Raw genomic sequence first — 19,016 nt, 5'->3', positions numbered from 1 at the left:
AACAGCCAGAAATTGGAAACGGCTCAGACGCCCCTCGGTAGACGCATGGGGGAAGACAATGCGATACATCTAGACAGTAGAGTATTACTCATAAGTTAAAAAGCGAAATTAGTGGATAAATGGACGGAATTAGGGAAAAGAATCATTCTAAGTAATGTAACCCAGACCCAGAAAGAGAAATGTGACATTACCCACTCATATGTGAATGTTAGCTATTAAACCAAGGATAAATAAGCTACAATCCGTAGAACCAGAGGGGTTCGGTGTAGAGTAAGTGACAGGCGGTGGCATATAGGTCTCCCTGGGAAATGGAATTATCATCTACAGCTTTAGATGGGTGGGCGTGTGGGGACCTGAGTGTGAGGATTCAGTGGAGAGGAGGGAAGAGGGGACTGGAGGAAGTAGGGATGCGGGAGAGAGATGCAGATTGACATCATTATGCAGGTGAAGGCAGGTACAGGATAGAGCGAAGGAAGGATGGGCGGGAGAAAAGTTTTAGAGAGGAGAGGAGACAAGCGAGAGGAGAGAGCGGCCGAGAGAACATGGCAGCGGATGTTAAGATTCCTCTCTGCACATGTACAGGTCGTTATGACTGTTCTTAAGGGATGGCTGTGTACAGGATTTTATGTGTCTAGATGAGCAAATTGTATCTTATCTAGGTGGGTGGTTTATATCCTTATCGATTGGTTGTAAGTTAGTTGTGTGGATGTACATTGAGCATGTAACACACCAATCTGGTTGTTGGGTTCCAGTTTGCTGAGTAATGACTTCACTGGGTTGTTGGGAGTGTGAACAGAGTCCGTGACAGGAAGCCCTGCTAAGCTATAGAACGCTTGGGGCTAGTGTGGCATGGGGCCATGCTAGTTTGGCCTGTGGAACAGGATGTGAGTCTCAGGCGTGGTAACAACATCCTAAGGGGATGTGTGTGGAAGCGGCTGACAGAGAAACAACTAGAGCCAGCAGATCCCACGTGGAGTGGGAACTCACGGGAACTGGGACACGCATGCTTTTTTTCTATTATACCGTAACAGGGAGACAGCTAGCATTGGGGCCATTTGAGGGGTGGTATGGAAACCCAACATAGTAGAAGCTTCCTCAAATATAAACAGAAATGAGGTCTCCAGTTGCTAAACAAAATCTCCAAACAATGGGAAGATCACCCCCCAACCCCCACTGGACATCTCTTGTCACCAAAGGAAGCTCCCAGTACCAGAATTTGGGTTTGTATCTCATTGAGTTATTAACCAGAGTGGTCCAGTGGAGCCCCCAAACAGCCCAGCCTGTTGCCAAGACTATAGGTCGATCTCCCCAAACTGATGCGAGGTCCTATTGCTAACGAGAACCCCTGTACAACTCATCGATCATGGAGAAGCCGGTCTGGTGGCTACAAAGTGCCTCTGTTTCCTATGCGTTAGCTTCGTCGTTGGTCCAAGGAGGCACTCTGTGTGCTACCAAAGGAGAAATATCAGCCCAGCCACAAACTCTTTGATCTATAATGGCGTCCTGCCTTCAAGAGATGCTAGGGCTCGGTCCCCAGCTCCGAAAAATAGAAAAGAAAAGAAAAGAAAAAAAAAGAGAGAGAGAGAGAGAGATGCTAGGGCAATGGTAACACTGTGAGAGTAAACAGCCCGTATCTGATTTGACTTAAGGCCCACATCACAAGATGGAAGCCTGACCAGATACTGCTTGGACGACTAGAAAGCTCAGGAACCGATGTTAAAACCAAACACCACAGAAGCAAATACAATGACTCCGAATGACATTCTGCTATAATCACACATCAGTGCCTTTGTCAGCCGTCGTTAGAGAAGCTTCCTTCTGTGTGGGTTGATGTCTAGATGCGGGTGAGGGCTGGCACCAGTTAGGTCAAGGCCATGATTGGACAGTAATAATGTGGGGTGGTGGACTGTGCCGCCAGACAGAACTGGTAAGGTAGTAGCAATGTTCAGAATCCCGATACATCTCACGACTGACAACAGCAGGAGTTTGAACTAGCTAGGGCCAGGTTCCTGTCCTGGAACACGTGATCATGACACCCGACTAAGAGGAGGACCATGACAACCAGAACTTAAGAGTTCTCCATGCTAATGAGGTACCTAGATAGGCCCCGACGGTTTAGCTAATGCGCCCCCTTTCTAAGCATCCCTTCCTACAGAGGGTATCCAATCTCTGGTTCACCCTGAGTTTGCATCCTCATCCGTTGTGGGTAATTTGGACAAGCAAGGACTGTCTCCTTCATCAAGGACCGCCATCGGGGGAGACCTCTGACATACAGAGCCACTCCTAAGTCTCCTGCAGAAGACTCTTCCAGCCCCTCTAAACTTCTGGCACTCACTCGGAGCTAAGCCGGTTCCCCTTGCCTCCGGCTCACCTCACAGGAGTGAGAAACACAGCCGCCATCCCAGTCCCGGTCAGAGAAACAAGGGCTGGGACCCCTCTCTTAGACTGTTTTGCCTCCCTTGAGCAGTGTGCTAGATGGCCTGCACTGCACGGGCAAGGAAGAAACGCAGCCTAGCGCCTCCCTCAGGAGTAAGGTGGAAATGCAGACCCACAGGGATGGAGATAAGGAAATAAGGCCTTTTAAATGAGGGCCGACGCACATGTGATCTAACGGACCCGGACAGCATGCTCAGCGCCTATACCAGTCTGCAGCAGTTGGGACCCTAGAGCTGAAGGGAGAAGTGGGCACATGCCCCCCATCCCTAAACCAGAAGCAATCTCTCATTGAGAACCACTCGCAAATAAAAATTTAGCTTCCTCCAAGGGAGATTTGCTGGGGAAATAAACTACCATTAGGGGTGGGCTGCAGGCCCAGCAGTAGACTGCAACAGAGAAAAAACTCAAGAACGTCTTCAGAAGGTCCTTGTCACATGACGTTGAATCAGAGCTCTTCCTATTAGAAATGTTTATTTTATTATTTATTATTTTTATTTTATTATATTTGTTGCTCTCTCTTTTTACCCTACAGGTCCTTTGCATATATCTTATAGCTTCCAGCACAGTGTTTTTTAAATGAGATATCTGAGCTTGAGAATGAACAGGTCTCTGTTTCTTGTGCCTCCTCCTGGGTTCTTCTTCTGTCGGTTTGTTTTGTCCAACTCCAATGGGTTTTGCTTTGTATGTTACATATTATGTTATATATTATGTTTTATTATATTATCACTATTCCATAGAGCTGTTTGTTTTCTAATGAGAGGCAGAAACAGGGCAGGTAGTACTGGGAGGAGTAGAGGGAAGGGAAACTGTAATCAGGATATATTGTATGAGGGGGAAAAATCTATTTTCAATAAAAGGAAAAGAGTTTCTTTTTCAAGATCTAAATTAGGGAATAACTAGATAAAGTGTCCAAGAGAGATGTAACCATGCCTGTCTCTGGCTGTTCTGCCTTACCCTTAACTCCCATGTGGGGTTTAATGGTCTCCCCGAGAGCTCAAGACTTTGGAAATGCTTGGGTTTCGGTCTGTGCCGTGCTCTTTCCATGGGAGAAGAATAGAAGGGGTCTCCGGCCACAAGGAGGCCCAGGGCACAAGGAGCCACTAGGCAGGCTAGGATCTGGGTCATGCAGCCTTTCCGCTGTAAGCTTGTCACAGTCACAAGGGTAGATGACTGGTGCCCACAAGTAACACCAGCGTGTAGATTAGGTTTTACCAGTTATTTGGCTAAATGAAACAAGAGTCACACAGGCAAGTGTCACTCAGTTTCCTGCCAAATTAGAGTCTCCCCAGAGTCCCCAAGTATGGCCCAACGTGGCTACCCCTCCTTCTCAATGTTGACTCGAAGGGTTCGTGTACCAAATGCCTTAAACTCATCCTTAAGAAGAGCAGTTTTCCTGTCGCGAACACGGGGAAAATGTCTTCCGGGATTTCCACTTTCGCATTTCCTTCCTTCTGGGAAGTGATAAAGCCAAATCACATTATACGCAGGTTCACACAAACATAGCCCGATCTCGAGACAGCACGTTTCCTGTTTTCTCGGATACCTGCAAGGGAAATAAAGCTGGTAAAATGCTCTATAAAGCACGGCGTCATGCAACATTGGGATCCAATATTACTAAACCAGCATGCCTCTGGTTTACAACTCTGACTTCCTGAATTCACATTATGAAGTCCAACTCAGCTTTCCCGTCATGAGGATGTGCTGTCCGGCCCCTTTGCCTTGGGTTCTCTGTAAATTGATACCCAGCTTCCGTGATCAAAGTCTCCATTGCGTTCGGAGAAAAGTAGATGTTGGAATCGGATCATATCCGGTTTGGAATTCTGGGGCATCGAAGCTTAGCGTTCTTTGTTCTGAAGCCCATCTTAACGCCGTGTTTCTTCAACTGTATAATTAGAGAGATTAACTCTCCATAGCAAGGATTTTTTTATTTTTGAGGACTGACCAGTCTTGTGCACAAAGTGGCTCCCTTACTGTCCGATTTGTGGCAAATGTAAGATCCGCCGTTTCCTTTGTATTTCTCTGGTTGGCTCGGGTAGCTGAAAAGCTGAAAACCATATTCCCTTGGTTAGGGCAGGAGGTGGGGATATTGCCTGGGCTTAGATGCTTAATTGGCAAACACTGAGAGGCGGTTGCATGGGGAAGGAAGAAGGGAATGAGTGGCCATAAACCAAACCCTGTTCTGGGAGAGCAGCAACATTACATGTCTCAGAACCATAGCCACCCTGGACTTAAAGCAAGCTGGATCTGGATGGATGGCTTGACCACATTACAGGAATAACGCTAAGAACAATCCAGAACCCAGTTGGTCTTAAATCATCTTCCATCAAACCCAGAGTCTCCGTTTAAAAAGTTAGACAGAGACTTTGCAGTGGGTAAATCTTGACGCAGGCTCGCCATGAGACATACATGTGTTTATATCTTTAAAAGTTTTACTTTATTTTTAATTATGCTTATGTATGGGTCACCCCTTGAGCCCAGGAGCCCTTGAAACCAGACGAGGGGATTAGAGATAGTTGTGCCACCTGACTTGGATGCTGGGAACCCAACTTGGTCCTCTGTAAGAGCTGGAAACACTCTTAACTGCTGAGCCTTCTCTCCAGCTCTGGTCCTGAGACTTTTACACACCCATCTGTAACTATGTATCCACTAAGTAGTTAACCCCTCACATGAGTCAAGGGGCCCTGTCAATCACTTGTAAGTCTTCATCCATAGCACCTCTTGCACATGAATCAGCCATCGCTCCTGCGTTTGAAGTCTGCTCTGTCTTATCTCTTTTATAGTGGTGAGGGAATGTGGACACTTCTAGAACCTTCCTTCTTGTAGCTGCACTGAGGTATCTAGTTTCAGAGTCTCTGCAGGCACAGGGGCGGGGTGGGGTGGGAGGGTTAGCTGTCAGTACAAGGGATGTCGGGTCTTCCTGGCATCCGGAAAAGAGGTTTTAGTCTAGGCTTTCTTCCTGTCAGCGCCACACAAATAAACACCCAGTGTGCGTTGTGACTGTTTGCTTGTTAGCTCCCTGCCTTGGTACACGAATCGATTCAGAAGGGGCTTTGATCAGACACCAAAGGCTCTTGCTTGTAACAAGCCCACACCAAGGATTCCCCACCAACCGCGGTGTCAAACATTACCTCAGGTTTTCACGGCAGGAGTTCCGGATATCAGCTGTGGAAACAGTCGCCGTGGTTTCGCCGTGGTTGGGGTGAAGGGCATAGAAGTGGCTGCAAAACTGACCCGGGTCGGAGGTGTGTTAGTGTTGAAGATTTGGTACAGAACAGAACCAACCTGGGCAGAAAGAAAGGTCATTGAGACTGTACAGCCCCATGCGTGTGACTCTTCTGCCCTCTAGCGTCTCTGGATGAAATTGAACCTGGGACGTTTCTTCTTATCCACTCAGGGTCACGGATGACACACAACACTACCTCAGCCACAGCAACCAAAACGCAGGTAGACAAAATTCAGTGAGCGCCGTTAGCGGCTGGACAGGAGGGAAGTTGATTACCAGAAAGAAAGAAACTACATCATTCTGCCAAAATTAGCCACAGCAAGTCTTAATCAGTTTACCCACTCATTTCCTGGGGGCCTGTGGGTAAAATTCACTACATGCTCTATTCTTCCCTCAGATTGTTTTCTCTGAGGTTCCTGAGGAGCCGAACGAGCCGGTTCTCTATTGGGTCATTGTTCCCACGCCCTTCGAATCCCCCAGGGGCAAACGGAGATCTCCCCTTCACTTCCTCTGCCCACTTCCGCTCATCCGTGCTTCCTAAGCGCTCTGCAGAAAGTGGTCTGGTTTTGTCCTAAATCAATATTTGTTGGGTACAAGACTCAATGAGTGAGCGGCACAGTGGTTTGTTGGAATATTTATTCAACAATCATAGTTCATTGCTAATTAATTAACGACTTATTCATTAGCCGTGCCTGCTATTTCCAGTGCTATGAGTCTCAAGCTTGTTCAGATGACACAGTTCAGGCAAGGATGGTTTTGGAGAAATTCTCTTCCAGCTTCTACCACTTGAAGCCTGCTCGATGGTTTAGTTTAGTTTTGAGTTGCGTTCTTTGCAGAGTGTGGTCACTTTTTTTATACAGCGTGTAACTGTCAGTCCCTCCGGGTTGGATCTCACAGTCCTGGGGTCACTCCCAAACACAGGGAGGGGCTTTTTTCCTGTAATCTCATTGGATGGAAGAGATCAGGTTTCAGAGCCTCCCAAGAAAGAAGAGGGGCCTAACAAATGACCCTGAATTTGCGGCTGGCCCCTCCACCCCCACCCAGTCCCATATAGCTTCGGACTGTTAGGCCAGCCTTCAAAAAGGAAGAAACGAAGCCGGCGCCTGTCTGCACTGTGGTGATGTGCCTTCCAGAAGTTATCTTCAAACCCCTGCTGGAGGAAGATAATGTCCCCAGAACTTCAAACGATCTTCAAAGTTTTAAGAACATGAGCCTCGTAATCAACCAAACTGTACAATTGTGATCGTATCTCCCCAGCCACCAGGCGTGACAGCAGGGGTAGACCTTGGGGGATCCGAATGCACAGCTCCTGTCCTACTGGGAGCACAGGGACGGGCATGTTAATAGTATTTAAATATCTATTTAGCATATCTAGCAATATCAAGACTTCAAGTAAATATATACTGTGAGTACATAAAAATTTCAAACTGCAAAAAAAAAAAAAAAAAGTGAAATAAACCCTGAAGTTTGTAGTGAACTAAACCAGAATTTTATTTAACTTTGGGAGAGTAAGGGGCAAAAGTGTCCTTAAGGTGCAAGGAGATCGTGTTTAATAATACTATGTCAGGGAATTTAAATGTACACAAATAAGTCCATACATACTTATGAAATTTTATATTAAAATGGTACTTTAGTACACTTACCATGGTCTTTGATATGTTATGTTAAATTAAAATAAGTAATAAAAAGATCATTAGGGAATTTTAATGTAGGTGGAAATTTGGCAATATTCTAAAATTTCATTAGAGAAAGGAATTTGAATAAAAATAAAAACAAACAAGTGACAAAAATACTATATTAAAGCTTTTGAGATACGGCTGGTGATTTAGAGGTTTGAGTGTCATTCTGAGTGTGTATTTTAGTAAAAGGGAGCCTAAAATGTTTATAATTTAGCTATTTCAAACAGTGGTGGAAAAGGGCAATTGAACCCCAGAGGAAGAAGAAAAAAATGAAACAATAAAAATAAAAGCAGAATGATTGAATTAGAGAGAGGAACAGACTGAGCAAAGTCAGTATCGTTTCCTCTGATGTTAACAACACAGTTCTGTTGCCAGTGACCCAGGGAAGGAAGAGTAAGATACACTATATCAGAGGTCAGATGGATGCCAAACTTCAGTAAGGAACAAGAGTAAGAATGTATCGCCAACAGTTTTACATCCATCTTCCCTCCAGAAAGAGCTACAGTAGCCTTACTTTTGGTTTTGAATGGTTTTGCTGTAAGCAGGCAGCAAACAGACCTAGAATACACAGCAAGCAGCAGGTAGAGAGCGAACACCAAGCAGATGCTTACAACATCCAGCAGAAAACTCAGGGGAAGCCAGACTTCTGGACGGAGAGAGGAAGAGAACTCTCTCATCATGGAGGGTTTCTGGCTTCTTGTGCCTAAGACAGGTCCTTGTCTATCATGTGATGGGTGATTGCAGCCACTGTCGGGAATGGTTTTCCTTCTAGCTGTTTTCAAGAGTGCAGTTTCTGCTGCTCCGAGCTGTTTGACCATGTTAGAGGCTCGGTGGGCAGCTTGACCCAAGCGGGACAGAGAGCATCAGAGGACACTGGAGTCGGACATGCTAGACACTTTACAGTATAGTTTACATTACTGAGAACATGGCCGAATTTAGGATGTTGCAAAGCGAGAGAAACCATAGACCTTATAACCATTGAAGAATGGACCATGCAAATGTCAGCAAGCAGAATCCAGCAAGATTCATGTAAATATAAATGTATGTATTACAATACATGTTATACATTATATTAATATATAGGATTATATACAAGATTATAATATTTATATAGATTAATTATAAATAATATAGCAAAAGAAATGTAACTTGTTTCTATTTGCTTGCATTTATTTAAACTCTGTCTCTGTCTCTCTCTCTGTCTCTGTCTCTCTGTCTCTCTGTTTCTCTCTCCTTTTCTTCTCTATGTGTCTATCTGTCAAACAGGGGCTCGAGAGTCTTAAATATTTTCAAAGTAATCAGTGTGGTTCACCACACTAACATGAACAGAACAAAAAGGGTCACATGATGTTTTCAAAAGATAAAATGATAAAATTCAAATCATTTATGTTTCTCAGATCTCTAAAGAAACTTTATTATTTTTTTCAAGCATCTAAATGTTTATATGAAATGGACTGAGAATCCTAGACTGAGAAACGCAGGACAATAAAGAAGTGAAGCCATAAAGGTTTGAGAGGAAGAAATTAAAAATCTGGCATGTAGACAACATGCTTGCTAATTACTAGGTGTAAATGACCCATGATGATTACAGGACACAGGGTCAATAGCCCACTGTTCCTTCCGTGTCTACAGGCATCCCATAAATAATTAGGCAACCAAATGTCAGAACATATTCACAGTGGCATTAAAGATATATATTAGGTAAGATTTTAATGAAAGGTACGTAAGACCTCTACTCAGAAAACATCATAGTTCAAAGAAGAAATACATAGACTATTCTTCCATGTCCTTAGATCACATGACTATTTTAAATAAGTTATTTCAATCTGATTTACATACATACATACATACATACATACACACATACATACATACATACTGGAACCTTAGAAATATATTGATTGCATACATCTTCTTGTGGGAATCGATAAACATGAAAATGTATATGGTGAGTGAGGGGCGGAGTGTAGCCTGAGAAGTTTTTCTGAGGAGCGGAAGAGCCTGAGGTGCAGCCCTGGACAGCCAGCATCAATCACAGCACTCAAACCAGCAGGGGCAGGAGAGAAGGGACAGACTCACAGATTTAGACACAGGCCTCTGGGAGAAAAATGAAACACAGTAACGCTGAAGAAATGAGTCTTCACCATGCTTCCGGGTGCCCAGCATCCTTAGCCAGCAGGGGGATGCAAACGGAGCTTCCCTGAGATCGTCCTAATGAAAACAAATGAACCCCTGGAATGCCGCAGGGAGAAGGCAGCCCACTCAGTGCTGGTGAGAGTGCAAATTAGTTTAACCACTGTGGAACCGGTATGGAGATTCCTAAAAAATAAAACTAAAAATACAAACTATCACGCAACCCTTCCTTGCCACCTCTGGGTACAGGCCCAAGGGATTCTCAGTCAGCATACCACAGAAACACCTGCTTATCCATGTGTACTGCAGACCGCTGTTCCTAACAGACAAGCGTGCCCGTCTGCCTGCGTGCCCGTCAACATGAATGGATAAGGAAACTGATTATATATGTGTGTAAATTACATATACACATACATATACATACCTGTAATTATATGTGTGCATGTAAGTATATATGTATATGAGTAAGCCAGGCTCAGAGGAACAAATAATAGGTTTTCTCTTATTTCCTAGGATTTTGTAGCTACATAAAAACACGTGTACATGCGCACGCACACACACACATACACAATGCACACACACACATACACACACAAATATATACACATATGCATACAAACATACAGAGAGAAACGCACAAACACACACGAAACCATACAAACACACACAAATATACACACATATGCATACAAACACACAAAGAGAAACAAACATACACACACAAAACCATGCAAATGTATACAAACATACAAATACACATATACAAACACACACACACATACACACAAACCCACACAGTACGTAATAAGGAGACAAGGAGAAGGAAGGGAAGAGAGGAGAAAGGGGGCGTGGGGGATGTTTCAGAATGCAAGCCACTCTTGAAGGAGATTACTTTATGAGAGCCATCACCATGTACAATGAATATATGCCAATAAAAAGAAAACATATACTTTAGATGGATTATGTATGAAGCCCTCATCAAATATGCGTAAAGATTTTTAAAAATGTAATATAGCCTACTATTTAGGGATTTGGGCTCTGGAGTCAAACGCTCACATTTAAATCGCAGCACCTGACAGCCCTCCCGTGATTTAGTATTTTCAATCTGTGAATCGAGAGAAAGGAGAATAAAATATGCTCTGTAATAAAATCCTTGATAAATTGTTCTTCATTAAGATTATGGATTTCGGAGGCTGGAGAGAGGGTGAAGAAGTTAGGGAAACTTGCAGCTCTCGCAGAGGGTACAACTCTGGTCCCCAGCTCCCACACTGGCCAGCTCACACCAGCCTGAAACTCCAGCTCCAGAATCCAACACTTTCTTCTGGACTCTGAAGACACCGTATGCATGCGGCATGCACGTAAATAAAACATTTAGGAGATAAAATTGCAAATTTATGTTCATCAAACATGCCACTGGGGGGGGGATAAAATGGCAAACCACAAATGTAAAGAAGACATGTCTGCATTGCATATGAACAGTGCAGTTCTCCTGTCTGGATCTTAAAAATTCATAAGAGAAACGACTCAGAGAAAGTAGATAAGCAGTCCCAGAGGGACCTCGCTAGAGACGCCCAGCGGAAAGACACCCGGTGAGAACTGAAATCAGAGTATGGTCCTACTGTCCCACTACCACACTTGCTGAGCTGGAAATGACTGTTTTATTAAAGAGACCAGGGGCCACACTGAAGAAATGTCACACACTGCAGGCAGAAGTGCACACTGGCACATCCACTTAGATAAACTGCCTAGCACCATCTAAACAAATGTATGAGCGAATGCAGAAAAACCAAAACGTCTATACCGTTGAGTAGCTCTCAACTTCTCGTGAGATGCGGAAAGCGTCAACAACGTTGGTGGCCACAGCCAGGACAAAAGGTGGTGTGTGTCACTATGGTATTTTCACACATGAACGCCAGTTAGATGGTCATGGAAATGCAGATCATCGGTCACCAGCCACGTCTCAAAAAAAAGACTACAGAGTAAAAGATGACAGACTCAAAGTGTGAGTCACGAGGCTCCAGATGTGACAAGGCATGGGGCCCAGGAGGACTCCATGCTCTTGACGGAGTGGCTGGTGCTGTGCTGCCTCTTGATCTGTGTTGTGGTCGCAGCTGCCTAACCAGGAGTTTGTAGGCTGCACTTGCTTTTCTGTAAACCACACCAGCAGTATTGCTCGGCAAAAGGCATTACTGTAACTAATTGACAGGAAACAATGTAACCCAAAGCTGGAGGTGACGGTTAGCAGACAATGTAACCCAAAGCTGGAGGTGACGGTTAGCAGGAAGAGCCTTTGTGTTCTTGCAGAGGACCTGAAGTTTCCAGCAACACATAGGGGTTCAAAACCACCCATAACCTCAGATCCAGAGGAGCCTTCTGACTTCTGCTGAGTCCCCCATGCTTATGGTGCACATGCATAAACCTACATGCATGCACGTACACACAAAAATGTTTTACATAGAACAAAGCGATCCGGTTTCTAATCCTTTAATTTGGGGATTTTACTCCATAAGGTAGAGATGAAGTAATTAAAGATGTACAGAAAGGTAGACTTACCTATGGGAACGTTAAAGACAGCATTGTCTGCTACAGGGAAAATGGGGATTGTGGTAGAGAGGAACAAACGATGGTGTGTGTGTGTTTGGGGGTGGGAGGGTGGAGGAGCAATAGGGAAGCAGCAACAGCTCCTGAAGGTGAGGCTCTCAAGCCCACCCTGGCCCCAGCACCCACCAGGTCAGCCCTGCCCAGCTATGATCAAGGTCATCCTCATCTTCAGCAACCACAGGAAGCCTCGGGGCTCCAAGTTCTGCCCGCCCCGTAATGAAGACGAGCAACGGCCAATCATTAGGAGACGCTGCGTTTTATATCTAAACGAGATGAGACTGGGTAATTCCCCGCGAGGATTATTAATCTGAGGATCTGGCAACAACCTGATTTATAGACGTTATGCGGCATTTTACTATGTCTTCTATGTGGATTCCTCAGAAAGTGAACTTGGCATTTTAGATCTCACTCAAGTATTTGTTTAACGTTAGACAAATGTTTTTTGAAAATGTCTGTGAACTGGGTTTGCTCTTTCATGTAGACAAGGTTCACAATATTTTTGCAGAAATGCTGATGAGGGAGAAGAGGTATTGGAGACCAACATGAGTAAGATTTTTGGAAAAACTGATGCACAAAATTAACTGGAGAAATCCGGTCTCTGGGCTATCCTGGTTATCCAGGCAGTGTGGGGCGTGGTCTTCCTCTTGTCACGTGGGCCTCAAATTAGATCAGTCATTGGTTGGCCACGCCCACAAGTTCTGTGACGTCATTGCCCCAGCGCCTCCTGCAGGCAGGGCAGATTGTAGGTGGAAGGTTTTGTGGCCGGGTTGGTGTCCCGGTCCTACTACATGAAGCCTTACCTGCAAACCAGGTTTCTAAACTGTGTCCTCTAAGGACCTTGGCTAGGGTGAGAGAAACTGTGAAGACGGTGGCCTCTAGTGGACAAGGAAAGGTGGTTGGGTTTTAATTTCTTTGTTTTGATGGTGGATGACACCAAGAAAACAGAATCTTCTAGAAACAGCAGGGCAGGTAACAAACTCACAAAGATAGACAATGAGCACAAGACCAGCACAAGTTCAAAGCAGACAGAAATTTCAGCACGGGAAATGGACACAGAGCCCATCCCTAACCAAGAAGCTGTCTGCAGGTGATACCCACCGTCTAAGGAAAATCCGTTTTCTCCCGTGGACTGTCACAGTATACATCAACCACTCCAGGCTGGGCCTATGCTCAGGAGTAGCTGGCTAACACAAAACAAACTCCCTGGTTCTCTTGTGGGGAAAAAATGGCTTAATTAATTATATTACCGCAAACGTAAAATGTGAAAGTAAATGTTTTGACTTGAAAAGGTACAATTAGATACCAAATAACATTTCTTTTAGGATTCTAATTATATTAAATAAATTTGTCAGACCATACGTGTCCAAAAAAGAAAATTCTCTTCTTCTGAGTGGTACATAGGATATTTTAAAATTTGCTTTTATTGTTCTAATTTGTTGTGCTTCCAGAATAACAACCCATTTAGGCATGTTTGATAACTCAGGTCTGGCGTTCTTTTAAGAGCTGGGGGCCCGACAGTCCCTGTAACTGGGCTGACGTGGGACCAGGAAGCTAGTGTGCTCCCGTCATGCCTCCTCTGTGATTTAGAAACCTGGGTGGGTGGGTGAATTACTTTCTGCCTTTTGGCTACCCTAATCCTCAAGTCAAGGAAACCTCTTGGGTCTAGGGACTGATTGGTGGCCGGTACCCATGTACACTAACAACTTTGCCAAGAAAAATAGTGCCCCCCACCTTTTTCTGGAACAGATTCCTATAGGAAGGCTCCACAAGCTGGGTGTTTGGGTGTCCTGTAGCCGAACTGGATGGCAGGGGAGAGTAATGACAGACTATTTCCTCTGGGTTTGAATTTTTATCATATATGTGTATGTATGTATGTATGTATGTATGTATGTATGTATGTATGTATTTCGGCTCTATATGTCTGTGTGCCATCTGTGTGCCTCATGCCTACAGAGGCCAGAAGCAGGCATTGGATTCCTTATGGAGTTATCAGACAGTCGTGAGATGCCTTGTGGGTGCTGGGGCTCAGATCGGGGTCCCCTGTGAGAGCGCCTGAGCCATCTCTCCAGCCCTGATCACTGGCTGTTTCTAATGAGAGGGATTCTGAATTTGGGGACGACTAATGTGAAAAACCTGATCACTGCAGCTCAAGTGACGTTTGTTCTTTGTTGGAACCTCATGCTACTGCCATCTGTCTGTCAGCTTAAACTTTTGTATGTAGGGACCCGGGCATCAGAAAGCTTTGCAAAAATCTTTTAAAAAATAACCCTTGTTGGGGGGTGCCGTAGGGTAGATCAGAGGACACGAACCTCCTGCTAGGATAAGTGCACTCAAGAGTAACTATCATTCCTTTTGAAAGTTGCTAACTGTGTGTGCGTGGCGGTGTCCGAGATGTATATGCGCATGTGCATGTACGAGTGCCTTGCCATGTTTGTGTGTGCCTGTGTGGAGGTGAGAGGTCACGTGTCTTCCTCAATCGCTCAGGATCTTTCAGTGAATCTGGAGCTCTAAGGCCGGTGAGTGTCAGGACGTAGCTGTCTCTCTGAGGTTGTAGATGTGAGCCACTCCGCTCAATTTGTGTCCCCGGGGATTTCAACTTAGGTCTTCATGATTGTTCGTCTACTAAGCCATCTCTTCCGCTGAAAACGGCCAGGAGTTTTAGATTTCCATATTACAGAGACCCACAAGTACGTGAGTTTTTGCGTGGGCTGGGAGCTGGGTTTCATCGGACTGTGCTGTGTACCTATGTCAAAAGGTCACGTGTAGGTGATTAATACACGAAACCTTATTTTGTCAGTTAAAGAGAAAAAGAGAGAGCACTACCTCTTACTAAGCGTTTATCTTGCTTAAAACTGGCTTGTTCATTTTACAGCCTTGTTAGGTTGGGAGTAACTGACTTGCCTAAGTTCCTGTCTGGTGACCGTAGTATGTCCCAGAGCTCTCCGTCCGGGTGGGTGCTTCTTAAGTGTTCAGTGGTGACTCTGATGTTTCTGATCTGGGACAGTTTGCCGGTGGGGGATGAAGTCACACAGAGTCATTTCTGGTGTCGGCTTCCTCATTTAATCATGACAACTGCTGGTCAGTCCTTTGGGAGCAGGTGCTTGTCAAGGTACCTAGCACACAGCCGGTAATCACTGAGTGCTTGTCACCTGGTTCCCAGTGTGTCTTGATGACAATCCTTGTTCTTATTTTGGGCGTCCATCACCAGTCATTTTGAGGGTAAACACCCCCAAATAAAATAACACACACGCTTGAAAAGTTTTAACCAACGTCTTCTAAAAGGTCTCAGAGTAACCTCACACCCGCTGATCTCTGTCAGAAGTTTACCGAGGTAGCTTAGTCACGTTCTTGCCATCTGATATGACCTGCTCTCCTTTAAAAATTTCATCGAAGACTGCGAAGACTTTTCTACTTGTTTCCACACATCTCTAGGACATTCGGTGCATACTGCCTTTTCTTTTAACATCCTACACATTTTGACCTAATTGAAATCTCTAAGCTTTGTGTTTAGAAATCTCTAAGTTTGTGTTTGTGGTTCCACTATAGACTCAATGACTTAACTTAGGCGTTTTCTCCACATTGGGATGGTCACCTGGGATCATTTAAAGCTCTCTTTCTTGATACTTAGTGCCTTCGACTTGTAGGCGTGGTGTGTGCATGTGTGTGCACATGTGTGCACTCTCAGGCATGTGCAAAGAAGCCAGCAGAGGACATCTACACCCCCTTGGTCACTCTTCACTTTGTTCTTTTGAGACAGGATTTCTCACTGAAGAACCTGGAGTCTGAGGTTTGGCTTGGCGTGCTGGTCAGCGAACTCCCACCATCCTCCTGAATCTTTTTCCAACGCCGGGGTACCAGGCACACAAAGCCATGCCTTGTTTTATGTAGGAGAGACTTGAACTCGGGCTCTCGTGTTTGCTCTGCAAGCCCTCTTACCCACTGAGCCATCCACACAGCCTGAGAATCTTTTATATACACACCTCTTTTACACATTTTACCCCTTAGGATAGACTCTAGAAGTATGGATGTTAGATCCAAGGTCTGTAACCTTGTTGACAACTCTTGATATTTTCTAGCAACCCCCTCTATACAATGTATATCACATGCACTCCTGTAAGAGAATCTTAGCATTTTATGTGAGGAAACCTGAGCCTCTGCCACATGCAAATGCTCCCGCTGTGTTTTCACATCCAGTGCTTATAAAGGCCTCCTGGGTGAGCACAGGCACGAAATCTCTTTGGGGATGCGTGCGTGTGCGTGCGTGTGTGTGTGCATGTGTGTGGCATTGGCACAACCTAATTCAGATACCAAATTTAGCCTTTGCATTTCTTTTGCTTAATGCTTCACCCATCTCCTTTACATTGTCCATCCAAAATTAGCCTCCCTCCTGATCCCCACTTCAACAGCAACCATTGTCCCCAAACGATTCTTTTTTTTTGTCTCCATAAAGAGAAAACTAACATTAACAACAATTTCACTAGGGAAAAAACCAACAAAACTCTCAAAGACGCTATACCTCCAAGTTGCCAGCAGGGGGCACTGTGGGCCTTACTCTACTTCGGAAACAATCAGGCACAGTCAGGTTTTGCGATGGTTCCTCCTAGGGGCAGGGGCTGTCCGCTGAAGGAATATTAAACTAGTAGCCCATGTACAGAGCCCTTTTCCAATGAGACTCATTGGGTTTCTCTCTGCATGATTTATCCACACAAGTGAACAATTGCGTTTTATAATGAATGTGGAGCCATGATTTTAAAAGACATTGAATTGTTTTAGGTGGGTATGTTAGCGTCGCACTCAACTCCCATGGAAATAAGGCCAAATCCACGTTTTCCTTTTAGAGGTTAATAGAGCTGGGAGTCGGCAAAGGTCACGACGTGGCTCTGCACCTTGGTACACTTTGTTCTGTGGGAACTGTTAACGTATGGTCACATTAGCTCAGGCAGACAGCTTTCTTATGGACTCTGAAAATGCCCCTCCCCGCTCCGAGCTGAGATCGCCTGGCCTGGACCATGGCTGTAGCTTCCTTAATGATGTTCCCTGTACCACGTTCAATTGTTCCATCTCTATCCTCACCCCAGCCTGTACGGCTACTGCATCCGGATTGAATGAATAGAACTAGACCCATCTCATCCCTTGTGCGAAATGCGCCAGTGGCTGTGTGTGGGAGAACAAAGGCCTTCGTTCTGTTTTGTCCTATGCTGTCCTCACAGTCTAGCCTCTCCTGGTGCTCCCTGACAGGTGCCATGCAGTGCTTCCTGAGGCCCGCGCTGCTGCTATGGCCCATGAGCCCTCATTTTCTGCTGCCATCTGCATGGCAGATGTTAGGTGTTAGGAGGTGGGGCCAGGTGGGAGGTGGGGCCAGGTGGGAGGTGGGGCCAGGTGGGAGGTGGAGCCAGGTGGGAGGTGGGGCCAGGTGGGAGGAGTTCAGTTCACAGGGCCCTTCTCTTGTGTGTAGATTGATACTGTTATACAAAGGGGCCAGGAGAGACAATCCCTCCCTCCCCAGTCTTTGGTGTGAGACAAAGTGTTCCTTTTTCTCTGGAGTTTGCAGCAGAAGATGCTGTGTGGTACCAGGGACTGAGTCTACTGACATCAAGAACTTTTGCTTCCCAGCCTCCTGAACTGCGAGGAATAACAGCCTGCTCTTCATAAATAGCCTAGTCCTCCTCTTCCGAAGCAAAATGGACGAGATGCTCTCCCCGTGATGTGCGCTCTGCGCTCTCTTATGCCCATTGCTCACTGTTTCTCCAAGCTAGCACATGCTTCTTTCCCAGCCTTGGAGCTAGCATAGTCTTATTCATCCTCCAAAACCCAATTAACAAGTCACTTCTGATTCACACCCTCCCCAAATCTCCACGTTTGATCTACCAGATCTTCACAGAAGCAGAGCCCTTAAGGAACCACAGACGCCAGCCACAGGGCTGAGTTACTTCCAGTTGAAGGCTTGGAAATCTGGAGAGGGTTAGTACTGAAAACAGAGGACCACAGGGGTCGGGTTATAATTGAACAGCATGGCGCTGACATAGTTATCTGGGATAAATCAGCTAAATCATGACTAACGGTGGATAGTTTGGGGCTAAGAGCCAGCATGAGTTAGCTGATATATTATATATATATCTGTGTGTGTATAGTGTGTGTGTATACATATATATATATATATACATACATATATATACATATACATATATATACACATATATTCAGAGTGCCACTTATGTGTGATTCTGTATAAACATGGCCTTGAGGTCAGAGGCCTTTTCCTGAGTCTCTGCCTCTGTCAGCCTGCCTGTGAGTTTGTGGCTGTAGTCCGCTGTGCTCACCTCTGTGCATCCTGTGCGTCCATCTGTGCCTGTGTGTGTGTGTGTGCTTGCTTCTGTGCGTATGCTTGCATGCCTGCCTAGCAACCTTTGACAGAAGTAAATAAAGCACATCTTATCTGCCCACAGTTCCTCAGAATCTCTTCACCCTCCTAGATTCCTGTGATTGTCCTCCCTGCCACCCTCCTCTTTTCCTGGCATGGGAGTGTAAACTCACAGAGTGCACTGGTGTGAGGCTTCAAGTCCAGAGCCTTGGAAATCTTGCCTCTTTTAAAAATTAATCAACACATCTGATGGTACACGTTAATGAGATTCAGTGTGATACTTACATGTATGTAACTAGTGTGCAGTGATCAGACTCAACCTTTCATTTCATACCTTTCTTCCCCCTCTACCTTTCCTATCCTATTAGCAGTCGGCATTTTCCCTTAACCTGTGGACGTGAAAGAGAACAAATTGAACCTTTGTATGCCGGACTGGATTCTTCCATTTAACACGATGTGTTCTACTCCTGGTCACTGTGCTGGGAATGGCTGGACCTCATTCATCTTGACTCCGTATTTTATCTATTCATGTGCTGGTGCACACCCAGGCTGACTCTGTCTCAGCTATGACAGAGTATGTCCA

The 19,016-nt window shown here is 45.2% G+C and overlaps 1 pseudogene; it reads left to right on the top strand.

Moving 5' to 3' along the window:
• Positions 1-12,218: 12,218 nt before the first annotated feature.
• On the top strand, positions 12,219-12,776 carry LOC116883269 (annotated as a pseudogene).
• Positions 12,777-19,016: the final 6,240 nt, after the last annotated feature.

The sequence above is a fragment of the Rattus rattus genome, chromosome 14, assembly GCF_011064425.1.
Source record: "Rattus rattus isolate New Zealand chromosome 14, Rrattus_CSIRO_v1, whole genome shotgun sequence".
NCBI classification, from domain to species: Eukaryota; Metazoa; Chordata; class Mammalia; order Rodentia; family Muridae; genus Rattus; species Rattus rattus.
This window is presented reverse-complemented; position numbering and strand designations above follow the sequence as displayed.